The 14628-nt window shown below is 35.1% G+C and overlaps 1 pseudogene; it reads right to left on the reverse strand.

Annotated features, from left to right (window-relative positions):
* Positions 1–431: 431 nt before the first annotated feature.
* On the reverse strand, positions 432–3597 carry LOC148202484 (uncharacterized; annotated as a pseudogene).
* Between the last annotated feature and the right edge of the window lie 11031 nt (positions 3598–14628).

Below are 14628 nucleotides of genomic sequence, written 5' to 3' on the forward strand. Positions count from 1 at the left end.
TTAAACTAGAATTTGGAGTAATATTGATTAACTTACCAATAGATCTTGCTAGATAAGATTTCGATCAGCCTCATATACATGGTTAAAGGATGGAGTAAGTATAGAGATATGACCACGTGCTAGTACTCCAAGGTAAGACCTAAATACATATGCATTTGGTCTAGACGCTACTCTCGTGACCATGTCAATAATGATAGGTGTCCTCTCACCTGCATTTCTTCTAAGTATAAGTTGTCTTAATCTCGTCGCTCCTCTCGTGGGTCTAGAAGTGGGGACTTCATCCCCTGACGAATGTGGTGCCTCAGCCATATATCTGTCACAATAAATAAGATGAATGATTAATAAAAGACTTATAAAATAACATATATTATTTAACAAAAGCCATAAATTTTTACACAAATATGAAATTCATACATAATCATATGGATTGGTCATATGTATATTCCATCATTGCGATCATCCCGAATTGCATGTACATCATCAAATAGAGGGTCTTCATCCAAATTTATTATTGTTTTAAATGGATGGTTGTTAGCTATATGAAGATTACTTAGATTCTCTTCTTTATCTTCAATTTGTCTTTTTCCTTGAAGAGCAACATACCAATGGTAAGATGCAAGATCTTTGACATAAAAAACCCAACTTGCTTGATATGCCATGATAAAAGGTTCGTCTCCATAACCAATCTTTCGAAAATCAACTAGTGTCATACCAGATTCATCAATTTTGACACCACTCTTATTGTCAACCCACTTACATTTGAAGAGTGCAACAAAAAACTTAGTGTAATCAACCTCCCATATCTCATTTATTCTACCATAATATCTCATTGATACAACTATAGGATTTTGATCTTTGGATGTGGAAAATTGTAGCGACTCAGCTTCTAGACTAACGCCACTATTTTGTATTGTGCTTTTATCATCCAAAGTCTTTGTATAGGATGTGCAATTATTAATTTCATAGCTTGTACAACATACAACATCAAACTTCAAACAATTTGCTAGCCACAACAAAGTCTCAGAAGACCGTGATTCTTTCAAAACTTCAGATTTGAACTAGGGCAAGAATTTTTTGTTATGCTCCATCAACTGCCATTTCTCTTATTGTATTGGATACTTGTCCTTTACAACGTCTTTGTATGCTTCCAAAAACGGGATCACCTCATTAATGTTGTTTAATATGTACATATGTGCTTACATCAATTCTTCACGACTTTTCGTCACCACATTCACACCTCGAATGCTTTTACTTGTAGAACATCTATTCAACCATGATGTCTGAGGGACTCCTATCATATTTGCTTTAGTCATATAATCAGATCAAAACTCTATACTTTCTTCAGCAATATACCTTTCAATCATTAACCTTTTGGACAATATTGATTTTTGATGTACCCTTTCAAAATCTTCATATAACGCTCAATAAGATACATCTATCTTAAGTATATTGGTCCACACAACTTGATTTCTTTGACCAAATGAAAAAGTAAATGCACCATGATGTCAAAAAAGGATGGAGGGAAAAACATTTCTAGTTGACACAAGATGATAATAATGTCGCCTTGAAGTTCATCTAACTTTGTAGGATCGATGACTTTACTATAAATTGACGAGAAAAATGAGCACAATCGAGTTATGATCTGCCTAACTTTTTTGGGCAAAATTCCACGAATTGCCACCGGTAACAATTGTTGCACTAAGACGTGGCAATCGTGAGACTTGAGTCCAACAAGCTTTAACTCCTGCATTGACACTAAGCTCTTGATATTTGAAGAGTATCCTTGTGGTACCTTGATACTCTTTAAACAAAGGCAAAAACTTATCTTCTCTTATTTGGACATTGTGTAACATGCAAGAGGCAAATAGGTACGTTTATCAATCTCTGTTGGTGCCAACTCTTCTCGGATCTTCATGTCAACCAAATCCAAACAAGTATTCACTCCATCTTTTGTTTTTCCTTGGATGTTGAGTAGTGTATCAATCAAGTTATCACAAACATTCTTCTTTACATGCATGACATCTATGCATAGTCTAACATCTAACTTTGACCAATATGGAAGATCAAAGAATATAGATTTCTTCTTCCAAGGGGTCGTTACATATGACTTCTTGGATGTTTTCCCAAATACATGATGCACTTGATTAAATTTTTCAAGAACTTCAAGGCTAGTAAGTCGAATTGGTGCATCGTCTTTCTCTTGTTGTCCATTGAATGTTTTTTTTAACCTCGATATGGATGATTAGATTGTAAAAATCTCTGATAACGCATATACACTGTCTTCCTTCTGTGTTTTAATTGATGAGTTGCAGTGTTTTCTTCACATATAGGACATGCTTTATAACCCTTCACGTTGTACCCTGACAAATTACCCTTAGCTGGGAAGTCATTAATGGTGAAAAATAACATGGCATGCATCATGAAAGTTTCAGAAGCAAATACATCAAATATTTCAACCCCATCAACCCACAACATCTTCAAGTCTTCAACTAGTGGCCTAAGATAAACATCTATGTCATTTCCAAGCTGCTTTGGACCAGATATCAACATTGACAACATCATGTACTTTCTTTTCATGCACAATCCAGGAGATAAGTTGTAAATTATCAGTATAGCAGGCCAACAACTATGATTGGTAGAAAAATTACGAAATGGCTTCATTCCATCAGTAGCTAAACCAAACCTAAGATTTCTACATTCTTCACCAAATTGGGGGAATTCTTGATAAATATTTTTCCATTGGTTTGAATCAGCTGGATGACGAAGCAGCCCATGAATTGTTCTGTCATCTGCATGCCGTCTTAGGTTTTTAGCGTCTTTGGGATTCGCGAACAAACGCTTAAGTCTGGCCACATGTGGAAGGTACCAAACTACTTTCAAAGCAGAAGCATTCTTTTCTGTGTGACCACTATCTTCACTGTTGTTTTTTTGACTTGTATCGTGATAACCCACATTTTGGACACTTTGTCAAAAATTCATACTCATTCCTATATAATATGCAATCATTCGAACATGCATGTATTCGTTTATACTTCATATCATTCGGACAAAGGATTTTTTTTGCATCATAATTATGAGTGTGTAATGTATTTTCATCTGGCAGCATTTCCTTCAACAACGACAACAATTCTGTAAAACTCTTATCAGTCCATCCATTGGTCGCCTTTAAATTCATGAGCCTTAACACTACTCACAACCGTGTGAACTTAGTTGAACCGACATACAAAGGAGTCTCTGCATCAGTGAACATCGTTTCATATGTCCTCTAACTTGTCTTCTTCCGGTCGAGCTTCTATATCCATGTTGGAATCAAAATACATTTTCAGTTGGAGAGACAGTTGGAAAGTCTATATCTTCGCCATGCCATATCAATGTTGTATAACTTCGTATGAAACCATCACAGATAAGATGTTCCCTAATATAGGTTGCGTTCAACTTCCTCCCATTCAAACAGTTGACACATGGATATCTAAACTTGACTTCATCATCACCACTTGTACTCGCATTACGTTGCGCAAACTGTATAAATTCTTCTACCCCTCTCTCGTACTCGACAATGATGCGTGGTGAATTAATCCACTGTCGATCCGTACGCATATTTACTGAAATTGTTTACATAATTTCAATAATCTTGAATGATCACTTTGATATATTTTTTATTCAAGGTGTGACCCTATCCCATTCAAGAAGATTCACTTTGTTTTAGTTTATTAAACATATAAATTTTAACAGCTTATCTAAAATTTCACGAAATTTTGGTAGGATTTCGCATTGGTCTTTAGGTTACATGAAATGAAAGTGATTTTAAATCACAATCAAATATGCACCCGAAGATCAATACAAAAAACAACTGCAAATTTTCATGAAATTTAAGATATGTATATTAACATTTATATGTATTAATAAACTATGAAAAAAATATTACTCTTCTTAAACTGTCCAACTGGACAATTCAAGATTCAATACTTGTAAATTAATATTACCATCTCCTTTCTATTCACTTTTAAAAGTATTTGTTCAAAAAAGTCTGGAGATAGTAAATAATTTTTGTATTGAATCTCAAACGGGAAACTAAGGCTAATTCACAACAACAATATATTCAACCAAACAACTAATTGCATATGCAACATAAAATATTGATGAATCACTATTTTATACTATTCACTTAGCTTTTTGCGCCGAATTGTGTTAGTGAATTGTGTTTAATTCTCCATTGTTGTCTCATTTACACTATTTGGGCTTAATTAGACTATTTATTCTTATTTTAATTAATTTGAATTATTTGGGCGTAATTATTCCAATTATTATTTGCAGAACAATCATTATTGCACCGAACGATAAAGCACAATTGCATGAGAATGCCTATCCCGAACAGTCTAAGAACGAACGAGCCTGTAGAGCACTATTGAACCGAACGAAAAAACCCTAAATCACCGAACGGTCAGATTAAGTGACCAGAAAAAGAAAATAGGACAGTCTTGGAATCATATTCTGGGACTACAAGAGTTTTGCCACGTGATTTACCAATTTCTACATCAACATTAGATTTTAATTTCATTTTTTAGTTTAGCTTTGGGTTCCTTTTTGGCCTTCTTTTGTAGAAGCACATTAGAAGGGAAAAATTGTAATTTGAGGTATATAAACCCCAAATCAAATTTCACTTTCCCTTCTCCCCCACTTTTCCCGTTTCTCTTCTTTTAGGTTTTGAAGCTTGGTGTATTTTCCAATCATCCCCTTTGGGGGCTTGGTTTTAGTTTGGTGTATTTTCTCTTTACTTGTAATGAATCTTTTTACGTTTTTGAAGCGCAATTTCCATTTAGTTTCTTGCTTCTATTTAAGATTCCAATTTCGTTTCTTACTTCCATTTAAGATTCCAGTTTAGTTTCTTACCCCATTTTCGCATTCCATTTTCGTTCCAACTCTGCAAGTTCGTTCCAGTTTAATGTGTTTGATTATGTTTGCTTTTTGATTCTACATGTTTTCCTGTTGCTGCATTTAGTGTAATACCACTCGGTCTTGGTTCACTGTTAGAGACCATTCGACTTGTCTTGTTAGTTTCCTGTTTGTGTAATACCGTTCGACTTTCTTTTGCGTTGACTTGTTTAGTTTTCCATTTCATTTCCATTAGCTAGCTTGCCTTAACCCGTTCGGTCTCTAACTTCACTGTTATAGACGGCTCGACTTGTCTTTGTTCTTCTTCTTATTTTTATTACTGTTCGTCTCACTACTATTACGTTCAGTTTCCAACTCTTGATACTTTTCTTTTCTTCTCACACTTGCCTTAAATCGTTCGGTCTTAACACAGTTCATTGTTAGTACCATTCGGCCTGGCTAATAACACTGTTTGGATTCACTTTAGGACCGTTCGACTTTAATGTTTTCCACTTTTACTTCAATGTTTTCAATTTTTTTGTTGTGTTAATTTCGTTTTAATGTTAGCTTAAGTGTGCTTGACTAGTCATTAGTGATTTTGCATTGTTTCCTTGATATTTCTGGACTGTACTTGTGTTTATGCTGCTCTGGCTTGGCATTCTATTAAATCTGATTGTGTTCTTGCAATGGGTATACACTTAGTTGTCCAATTGGTGATTAAATCTTCGCTTAGTTGATAAATCAGTATGGAACATAATGGATGGAATAGGTGTGTTGCATTCACTTAGTTCGCGATTATGATAGCATGATTGGTCTTCGCTTAGTTGATTAATTCATGTTGGATTAGAGGTTAGAGTAGTTTATTCATGAGACTTCTACACCTTAATTGTCATTTTGTTGCTCTAATTTGGCTCAATATTCAATCTGCTTTGTGCTTGCGATTGGGTATACGCTTAGTTTCTTAATTGGCTTTTAATCTTCGCTTAGTTGATTGGGTTGTACGGTGCAAAATTGATTGGATTTGTGCATTGCATTTGCTTAGTTTGCAAGTTTGAAGACCGGATTAGCCTTCGCTTAATTGGGTAATTCGTGTTGGATTTGGGTTAGAGAAGTGTGTAATTATGGTTAATATGTGATTGGAAGAATGTAATTGAGCTAGTGACCAATCATTTTAATTTTGTGTTGCATTGTAGTTTTAATTTAGTTTATTTGCATTCACAAACTCTTCACCACCCCCTCCCCCACAAATTGTTCGAACTATTAATTGAACCACATTTGATCCTTGAGAGATGACCTATGAGTCACTTCCTAGTATTATACTGCACTTAATTAAGCATTAAATTTGATTCGGGTACGACCTCAATCAAATTTTGGCGCCGCTGCTAGGGACCAACTGTTCGGTCTTAGGTTCTTTTTTGTGTTAGTGTGTGTTGTGTGTGCGTTTTTGTTTGTGTGTGTTGTGTGTTTAATAGTGTTGTGTTTTGTTTGTTTCATAACTTTGAGCATTTCCCTTCTACCTTCCCCCTTCCTTCTACATGTCTACCTATTTTGGTTATGTGCATAATGCTTATTCTGCTAGTGCCTCTGATTATGATTCTCCTTCTGCATCTAACTCTGATTATGATTCTCTTTCTGCGTCTACTAGTTCATATTGTATGCATACTTCATTTGCATTAAATTTTGATTCTCATTTATATTATGCTTATTTCTATGTTGAGAACAATATGGCTCATCCTCCAACTTCTAAGAGTGCTCTTTGGGAGCCAATTTCATCTTATGAGGATGAAGTTCATTACGTTCTCAACACTGGATTGGTACATTTGCTGCCTAAGTTTCATGGTTTTGCAGGTGAATACCCACATAAACATTTGAAGGAGTTCCATATCATTTGTTCTACAATGAAGCCTTCACATGTCCCGGATAATCACATGTTCTTAAGGGCATTTCCACAATCATTACAAGGAGCAGCAAAGGATTGACTTTATTGTCTTCCTTCAGGATGTATCACTTCTTGGGAAGATCTTAAGCGACTGTTCTTGGATGAATTCTTCCCTACTTAGTATGGATACAACAACAATCCTAAATCGAATGGTCCTAACCTGGGATAGTATGGTACTTCACAACAGCATCAATATTAAGAAGCACCATTTCAGAGTACTTGTATGCTTCCACCAGTCCAGCAATACCAGAGTTAGCAATATGATACTCCTACCTAAATAGCTCCTCAACCTTCTACTTCTGAGCCTACATTGGAGGAGTTATTGAAGCAGGTGACCATTGATAACTCTCCATATTTTCATTTTTTTTGTGTGTTTAGGAGTCTAAGTTAGCTTGTTTTTCTTCTTAATTGTCTACAATTAGGATAGTTTTAGGTTTTTCTTTAAATTCTTTAGTTTTGTATAATTTTAGTTAAAAATAGGTTTTTAGGAGTATTTTTTATTTGGTTTAATTGCTTCCTTTGTCCCCAGTTTGGTTGAATTGTGTCAAATTCATCCTCATTTTTAAAAAAGTTTCATTGTCGTCCTCACGTGGTATAAAAGTGTCAATTGAATCCAAACATAGAAAAAAATTGTGTCAAAGTAGTCATTTTTCCTATATCTCTGTGTCTTCCTTTCATATGTCACTTCTCTGGAGCTATGAAAAGCCTTAAATTGGATAAGGTAAAATGAATATCTGTACTTGATTGTATGAAAGGAAGACACAGATATATAGGAAAAATGACTACTTTGACACAAATTTTTTCTATGTTTGGATTCAATTGACACTTTTACACCACGTGAGGACGACAATGAAACTTTTACACCACGTGAGGATGACAATGAAACTTTTTTAAAAATGAGGATGAATTTGACACAATTCAACCAAACTGGGGACAAAGGAAGCAATTAAACCTTTTTATTTCTTGTTAATAATTAGATATTTTTTTAGAAAACCTTTGATAAAAATATTTATTTTTAATTGTTAGATTTCTTTTTCTCTCTTTGCTGCAGAATAAGCCCTTATAAATTGGGCTGAAAAGGTAAAAGTGGGCTGAAAAGGGCCGATTCAAACTGCACTGATCAAAACGCTGCACTACTGAAAATGCAATTGGGCTGAAACGTCATTGATGATTAGCCTGCACTTTAGAATGGCGACACCATTTTAGTGCGTTTTGGAATGATGCAGCTACACTTTAACCGGGCTGCTGATTATATTGGGCTGCATTTCGTACAACAATGTCATTTTGGAGAGACTAAAGTTACTGATGCAGGGATCTTTGCTTTTTTGACTTCATTTGGCAAAAAACACACCCTCGAGCTAGGGCAGAGAAAAGGAGAGAGCGAAGGAAGTTGAGAAGAAGAGTGCGTCTCGTCCTGCCCAGAGAAGATGATCGGCGAGAAAAGGGAGCTGACTGGCACGTGACTAGAGGAGCTGAAGACGATCAGAGGGTGTGGAGAGAAAGCGAACGAGAGTCGTCCGATTGGGAAACACAAAGCATCGGAAGCAAGTTTCTTTTCCCCTTTTCCCTCTTTTATGTTGTTCAACCTTATATAAAGGGGCTTTTGTGATGTAAAAACACACTTTTCATACTCTGCAGTACGCTCTTTAGATTAAGATTTTTGTGCTTTCATGGAAGTAGGGTTCTTGGCTATTGGATTTCACCTTGAAGCTCGCGGGAGTGACAGTCGCGAGTGGTTTGGTGAGTCCGGCAGTGTGTAATTTTCTTTCTCATGTTAATAAAGTTCAATTCTGTGTTTTTGTTCTATTCTTGTTTGCGTTTCAATTTTGTTCTTTGCTTTTGATTTTTGTAATTGTATTGTTTTGAGAAATTGATCTGGATTCTAGAACTCTGCATTCTGTAATTTCTTTTTGGAATTAAATAAATCCAAAGTGAGCATTCTTTATCGAGATGTCTTCTCGAGTCATAGATAAGTCCAATGCATAAAAATTGATTTAAATTTGTGTTTCTTTTATCAGATTTAGGTTTGCATTGATTGAGAATGAGTAGGAATTACCACTGTAAGTTTTGAAATATGAACTATAAGACCCTGTGATGGGCTTACTTTAATCAGAATGTCTTTTTGAGTGTAATTGAAACTTTATCCTTAATCATTTGCATATTTAAATTTTGTTTGTGAATTTTAGATTGATGAATAGGAAAATGAACATTGGTTGGACAATGTTAAACTGCTTTTTAGCCGCCTAGAGCAAAACAAAACTTTGGTTCCCACTAATGTAATATAGGGCTGACCAAGATATCAATCCGTAGACTCGACAAAATTAAGTTTTAGAATGTAGAATTAATTCTTGTATTATTTACTAATTATTACTACTAACTAGGTGGGGACAAGAAATGAAAGAATGAAATTTTTAAAAAGAAAACAAAACAAAACCTGATCTACAAACTGTTTAAAAGAAAGAAAGCAATATAAAATGAATAGAAATAAAAGACAAGAAATTAAAATTCTAAACTAATTAAAACAGCAAAAGAACCTAAACTAATATGAGAATTAATGCAACTGAGTTGATCTAAAACTAAGGCTGTAATAGGCAACTATACAAAAGAAACAAGAAACAAAACTGAATTTAGAAATCCAAAGCTAAAACAAATCCTAAATGTTGAATGAATGCAAACATGAATGTATGAAACAAAAAAAAAAAATGGATTAATGGACGTAATCTAGACATAATCTGGAAATGTAATTATCAATGTAGAGAGAATAAAAGTTCACAATGCATGAGAACTGCCAAAATCTAAAAAATGGAAATCAAATTTCAATATCAGAATGTAAGAACCAAATATTAACCCTAAACTTGAAATCACATATCAGAACCTAAAATTGTAATCTATATTCAACTATCAAATGCAATAAAACGAAATTACAACGAACGTAAACTCTAGAATCAATTAAACATCAAGCAAAATCAAATGGAAGCAGAAAACATCATCGCAATAAGAAAATCAAGCAGAAATGGAAATTTTATTAAATGTAAAATGAAAAGTACAACAAATTGCTACTGTAAAAGCAACACCGAGATGCTCACGGGATGTCACCACCGTGAGTCTCGACCAAAAGTTCAAGAATCTGAATCTACTTTACGCAAAGCAATAAACCTAAAGCTACAAGTGAATCTAACTCTAATGCTATGCGCGACGTCTGTCACCCGTCACGTTCTCACTCTTTACTCAGAACTCTCGTGCAGAGTCTGTCACCCTCCACCGTCACACTCCTCGCTTCCAGAGTCTGTCACCCTCTGCGTTACCCTAAAATTTTTTACAAGCCCCTCTTTTATAGGGTGAAAAACAAAGGTAAAAGTAAAAGGGGAAGAAAACCTCTTCGACTCTGTGTGCTTCATGATCCAACAGTCGACACTTCATCTTCTTCTATCTTCCTCTCTGACCATCTGACCATACCTGCAAACATAGCAAAAAAATAAACTAGCAAAATAAAATGAAAAAAAAAAGCCTAAAAGAAATGAAATTCTATTTTAAATTTTCTATATATTTTTCTAAAAGAGAAAATACCTAATTATTTAAAAATATATTTTGTTTAACTAAAAAGGGAAAATTAACACTATTTTTACAAAAACATATTTTTTATCCTATTTATACTAATCTATCTTAATTCTATAAAATTAAAAGCTAAATTATCCTAAAAGAAGAGTATTAACATAGAAAAATGAGGAAAAATAGAGAGTTAACAGAAAAATTAGTGGAAAAAGTCAAATTAGGTTCTGAAATATGACCTAGAATACCTTGTATTGGGATTCAACTTCACAGGATGTCTTCTTGAGAACTCTAAGCACTCTTTTATTCACTCCAATGTACATTAACCTATGAAATCAATTCTGCTTTTGAGTTTGTTATTTTGCTTTTGATTAGTTAAAATTTAGTTATTGATTTTTTACTTTGTTTCAATTCTAAATTCTGTTTTTAGTTGCTTTCTAATGTTGTTCTTGATTACTTCTGTTTAGAGTAGGATTTGATGATTCATTTTAGGTTTTATGTTTTACATTCTAATTCAGATTTGATGCTTAGTTTAGGAATATCTCGTGATTGTTAATGTATTCTTTTAGCCTTAGGTTTTGCTTCTTTTTTGTATTTTTGTTTTAAAGATCTATTTTGATTAATTTGTTTAGTACTTGAATTTTGTTTAGATTGTATCATGTATGTTTCTATTTCTGTTTTAGGTAGTTTAAACTTTTATTATCTTCTCTTTTATTTCTTTCTTTCCTTAAATAGAGTCTAGATTTTACCTTTTTACTTTCATTTTTAATTTCCCCACCTTGCATTAGTAGTTAATAAATATAGAATAAAGCAAGAATTAACCAAAATACTTTGAGCTTAATTGTACCGAGTCCAAGGATTGATACCTAAGTTGTCCCTATACCAAGGAGTTATATGTAAAAACTTTGAATTTTGGTCAAACTTTGAATTGACCAAAATCAAGTTTAACAACCATGCAGAACATTCAGTTCCAGCAAGAGAACAGAGCGTCAATTCAAAGTTTGACCAATCAGATGGGGCAGATGGCCACTCAGCTCAATCAGGATCATTCTCAAGATTCAGAGTTACCATTTCAGACTGTTCAGATTTTAGAAATTGATGTTGGTGCCATCGACCTAGGAGATGGGAAGCAGAGTCATGTGCTCATTGTGCCACCTACTTTCCCACCGTCATATGCCCTTACTCTTGCACTTGAAGAGGCTTTGAGGACCAGGCAGGTATGAGCAACACTTTTGAGTCAGGTAGACCATCTTCATCTTTCACCACTTGTTATAATTTGTTGATGTCTCCTATCCAACAAACCTACAGGGAAGTGGAGGTAAACATACCTATGATTGATTCTATTATTGATCATCATGTTGTTCATGGGTATGTTGTTGATGATTATATTGTTGATGAGTATGCTTCTAATTTTAACTCTCTGCATGAATCTGAGTCTGTTATTGTTGATATTGCTTCTAAATTTGAACTTGATTCATGTTCTGAGAGTATATCTGATGTTCAACCTGATACATTTGGATTGGGTGTTATACCTCTACATGTCAATTCTTTGGAGCCATAATGTACTAACCATATTGCAGGAGGTATGCATAAATTTGACCAACATGCACCCACAGTTGACGACAAAGTACTGACATTACCAAAAGGTTCAAGATCACTAGGCATCAGCTGAACCCGCTCATCAACAATCCTTCCTTCTTAGATCCTACTGTGGAAGACATTTCCCTGCTCGATCAAATTTGGTGGATGAAGCAGTTCCTCAAAACTTTATTTCTTGATCCATTTGTGGAAGATACTTCTGTACTGAATCAAGTTTGGCATCTTCCACCTTGACTCAAGGGAGTTTTTCTTTTCCCTTCTCCTTTTTTCCCAACTTTTATTGCACTTGTCCATGATTTGTTAACTGTCTGATTATTGATCTTATGCTTATGACACATTGAGGGCACTGTGTAGTTTAAGTGTGGTCTATTGGGGAAGACTTTCATTTTTCTTTGTTAAACTTTTTCTTTCTTTACACTTTTCTTTGTTTAGTTTTTTTTTTCTAGTTCTAGGTTGTTTTTCTTTCTTTTTAAGCTTGTGTCTGTGTACAGTTATGCACGTTTCTCTTGATTTCTGGATTTTTTTTCAGGTTGTAGGCTTGTCCTTTACTTCATTGATACTTATGGTTTGAAATCCTTGCTTTTCTTTGATTGGTACATGATTATGATGTTTGAGAGGTTGAATTGATTGTGACAACAATACCTTGTGTGAGAATTTGAGCCACTTTTTGTTCTTTCTTGTGTGATATAACTCTCTTGATTGCTTTCACATATGCCTTGGCTTGACTCTTTTTGATGATTCTTGATTGATATTCATGTTTGGAAGTGATAAAGGAAGTTTTGTTCTTGAGCCTCTCTAGCCAAATAAGCCTATCTTGTTCTAATCCTTTGATGATCCTTGTTGAGCCTATGGTTTACCCTGTTCTTTGTTTTCAAGCTCATTAATTAGCCTTAAGTGAAAAAAAACCATGATTACCTGAACCTTAGGGAATTTTGGAGCTTTGGAATTGTTTTGGAAATAAGTGTGGTCTCCCTAGGGATTCTGATGAATTGGCTAGTTGGTTCCTCTTCTCGGTTGTGTTGAAAATATGTTATGTATTTTGTCTCTTGCACTCATTTGTGTTCTAAAAGAAGAAGAGATAAAAGAAAAGAGACACGACAATAAAAAAAATGAAAAATGAGAAAAATTTGAAATTTTGAATAATGAAGTCAAGAAGAGGATTGAATTAGAGGTTTTGGGTAAGATTTGATTGTATTTTCACTTGTTTCTCATTGCTCCTCTATTATTTTTGGTTTGTAGCTTCTCATCCATGTTATCCTCCCTTGTCCTTGGCTCCATCACAACCATGAAAAGACCTTTTGATTTGAACAAGCATAACTTTTGAGTGTTGTTATTAAAGGCTTCCCAAGTCTGTTTGTGTTTGTTTTCTTGAGTGCATTGAGTTGGCATTGTTTACCCTAGACACTTGAGAGAAACAGAGATAGTGCAACTGTGAAATTATATTTTTTTTTATTCACCTCTTGAGCTGAGTGATTATTTGGTGTTAGATCGTGACTATATTCACATTTGGAATATTTTGGTCAACCCCAAAATTATGAGGATGGTGAAGCCCAAGTTGGTGAGCATGTTGAAGTTCAAGTTGGTGAAGTTGGTGAAGAGGGTGAACATGAACTTGATGACGATGCTCAAGCTGAAGTTCTTGAACAGGGTGAACCTGAAGGTGAAGTTGGTTAGGATGATATTGTTCTTGAAAGGGATGGTGGGGATGAGGTTGTTATGGAAGGGGAGGGTCAGAGAGGAGATGATGTTGCATGTTGAAGTGGATGATGGGGATTGGGTTCTTTTTAAAGGGTAAAGTGAGGGAGGGGAATGTTGTTGTTGAAGTGGATGATAGGGATGAGGTTCTTGTTGAAAGGGAGAATGAGGGAGGGAATGAGGTTGTTGTGAAAGGGATGGGGAGGGAGAGGATGATATTGAAGTGGACGGTGAGAATGAGTTTGATGTTAGGAGTTGGATTGAGTCCCAAGACGATAATTTCACAAACTTTCTTAATAAAAATCCGAAAGGTAGGACAAAAATAACAAAAATAAAATCTACAAAATAAAATAAAAAATTGAACAAGGGATATTTTTAGTAATTTTGAAAGTTTTAACCCCACTAAAAAGTCAAGAAACTTTCACTACAAAATTCTACTATTTTACCAAAAGTTTTTATTTGCATTACTGATAGTTTTAACTTGATAAGTACATTTCCCGTGATTGAGAAAACTGTGACACCCGGGCACTGACGAGGGCGGGGAGTGACGCCGGTGCAAGAAGCATGGTGCAGGGGGCACAGACAAGGAGCGGCTCCTGGCAGCTTCGGGTGGAAGGGGTACATGGATGAATCGAACATACACCGGAATGAGAGGGATCTGGAGACTGTGTAGGTATGGGACTATACAGTTGAAGGATAGCTTAAAGGAATTGATTTGACTACTCATATCACCAAAATGCATTTACTTTTCGGTAGCCTGACTCATAAGAACTCCATGGTTAAGCGTGCTTAGCCTGGAGTAATTCTGGGATGGGTGACCTTCTGGGAAGTTTTCCCAGAAAGTGTGCGAGTGAGGACAAAGCACACTGGAAAGCCTGGTGGTGATCTGTGGGGGCAGTCGATGGTCCCTGTGAGTTGCCGGGACGTTACAGATGGTATCAGAGCCTAGCCTCTCCCAGTACGGTGTGGTTCGA

The sequence above is a fragment of the Vigna umbellata genome, chromosome 3 (assembly GCF_029865625.1).
Source record: "Vigna umbellata cultivar VRB3 chromosome 3, Vumbellata_1.0, whole genome shotgun sequence".
NCBI lineage: Eukaryota > Viridiplantae > Streptophyta > Magnoliopsida > Fabales > Fabaceae > Vigna > Vigna umbellata.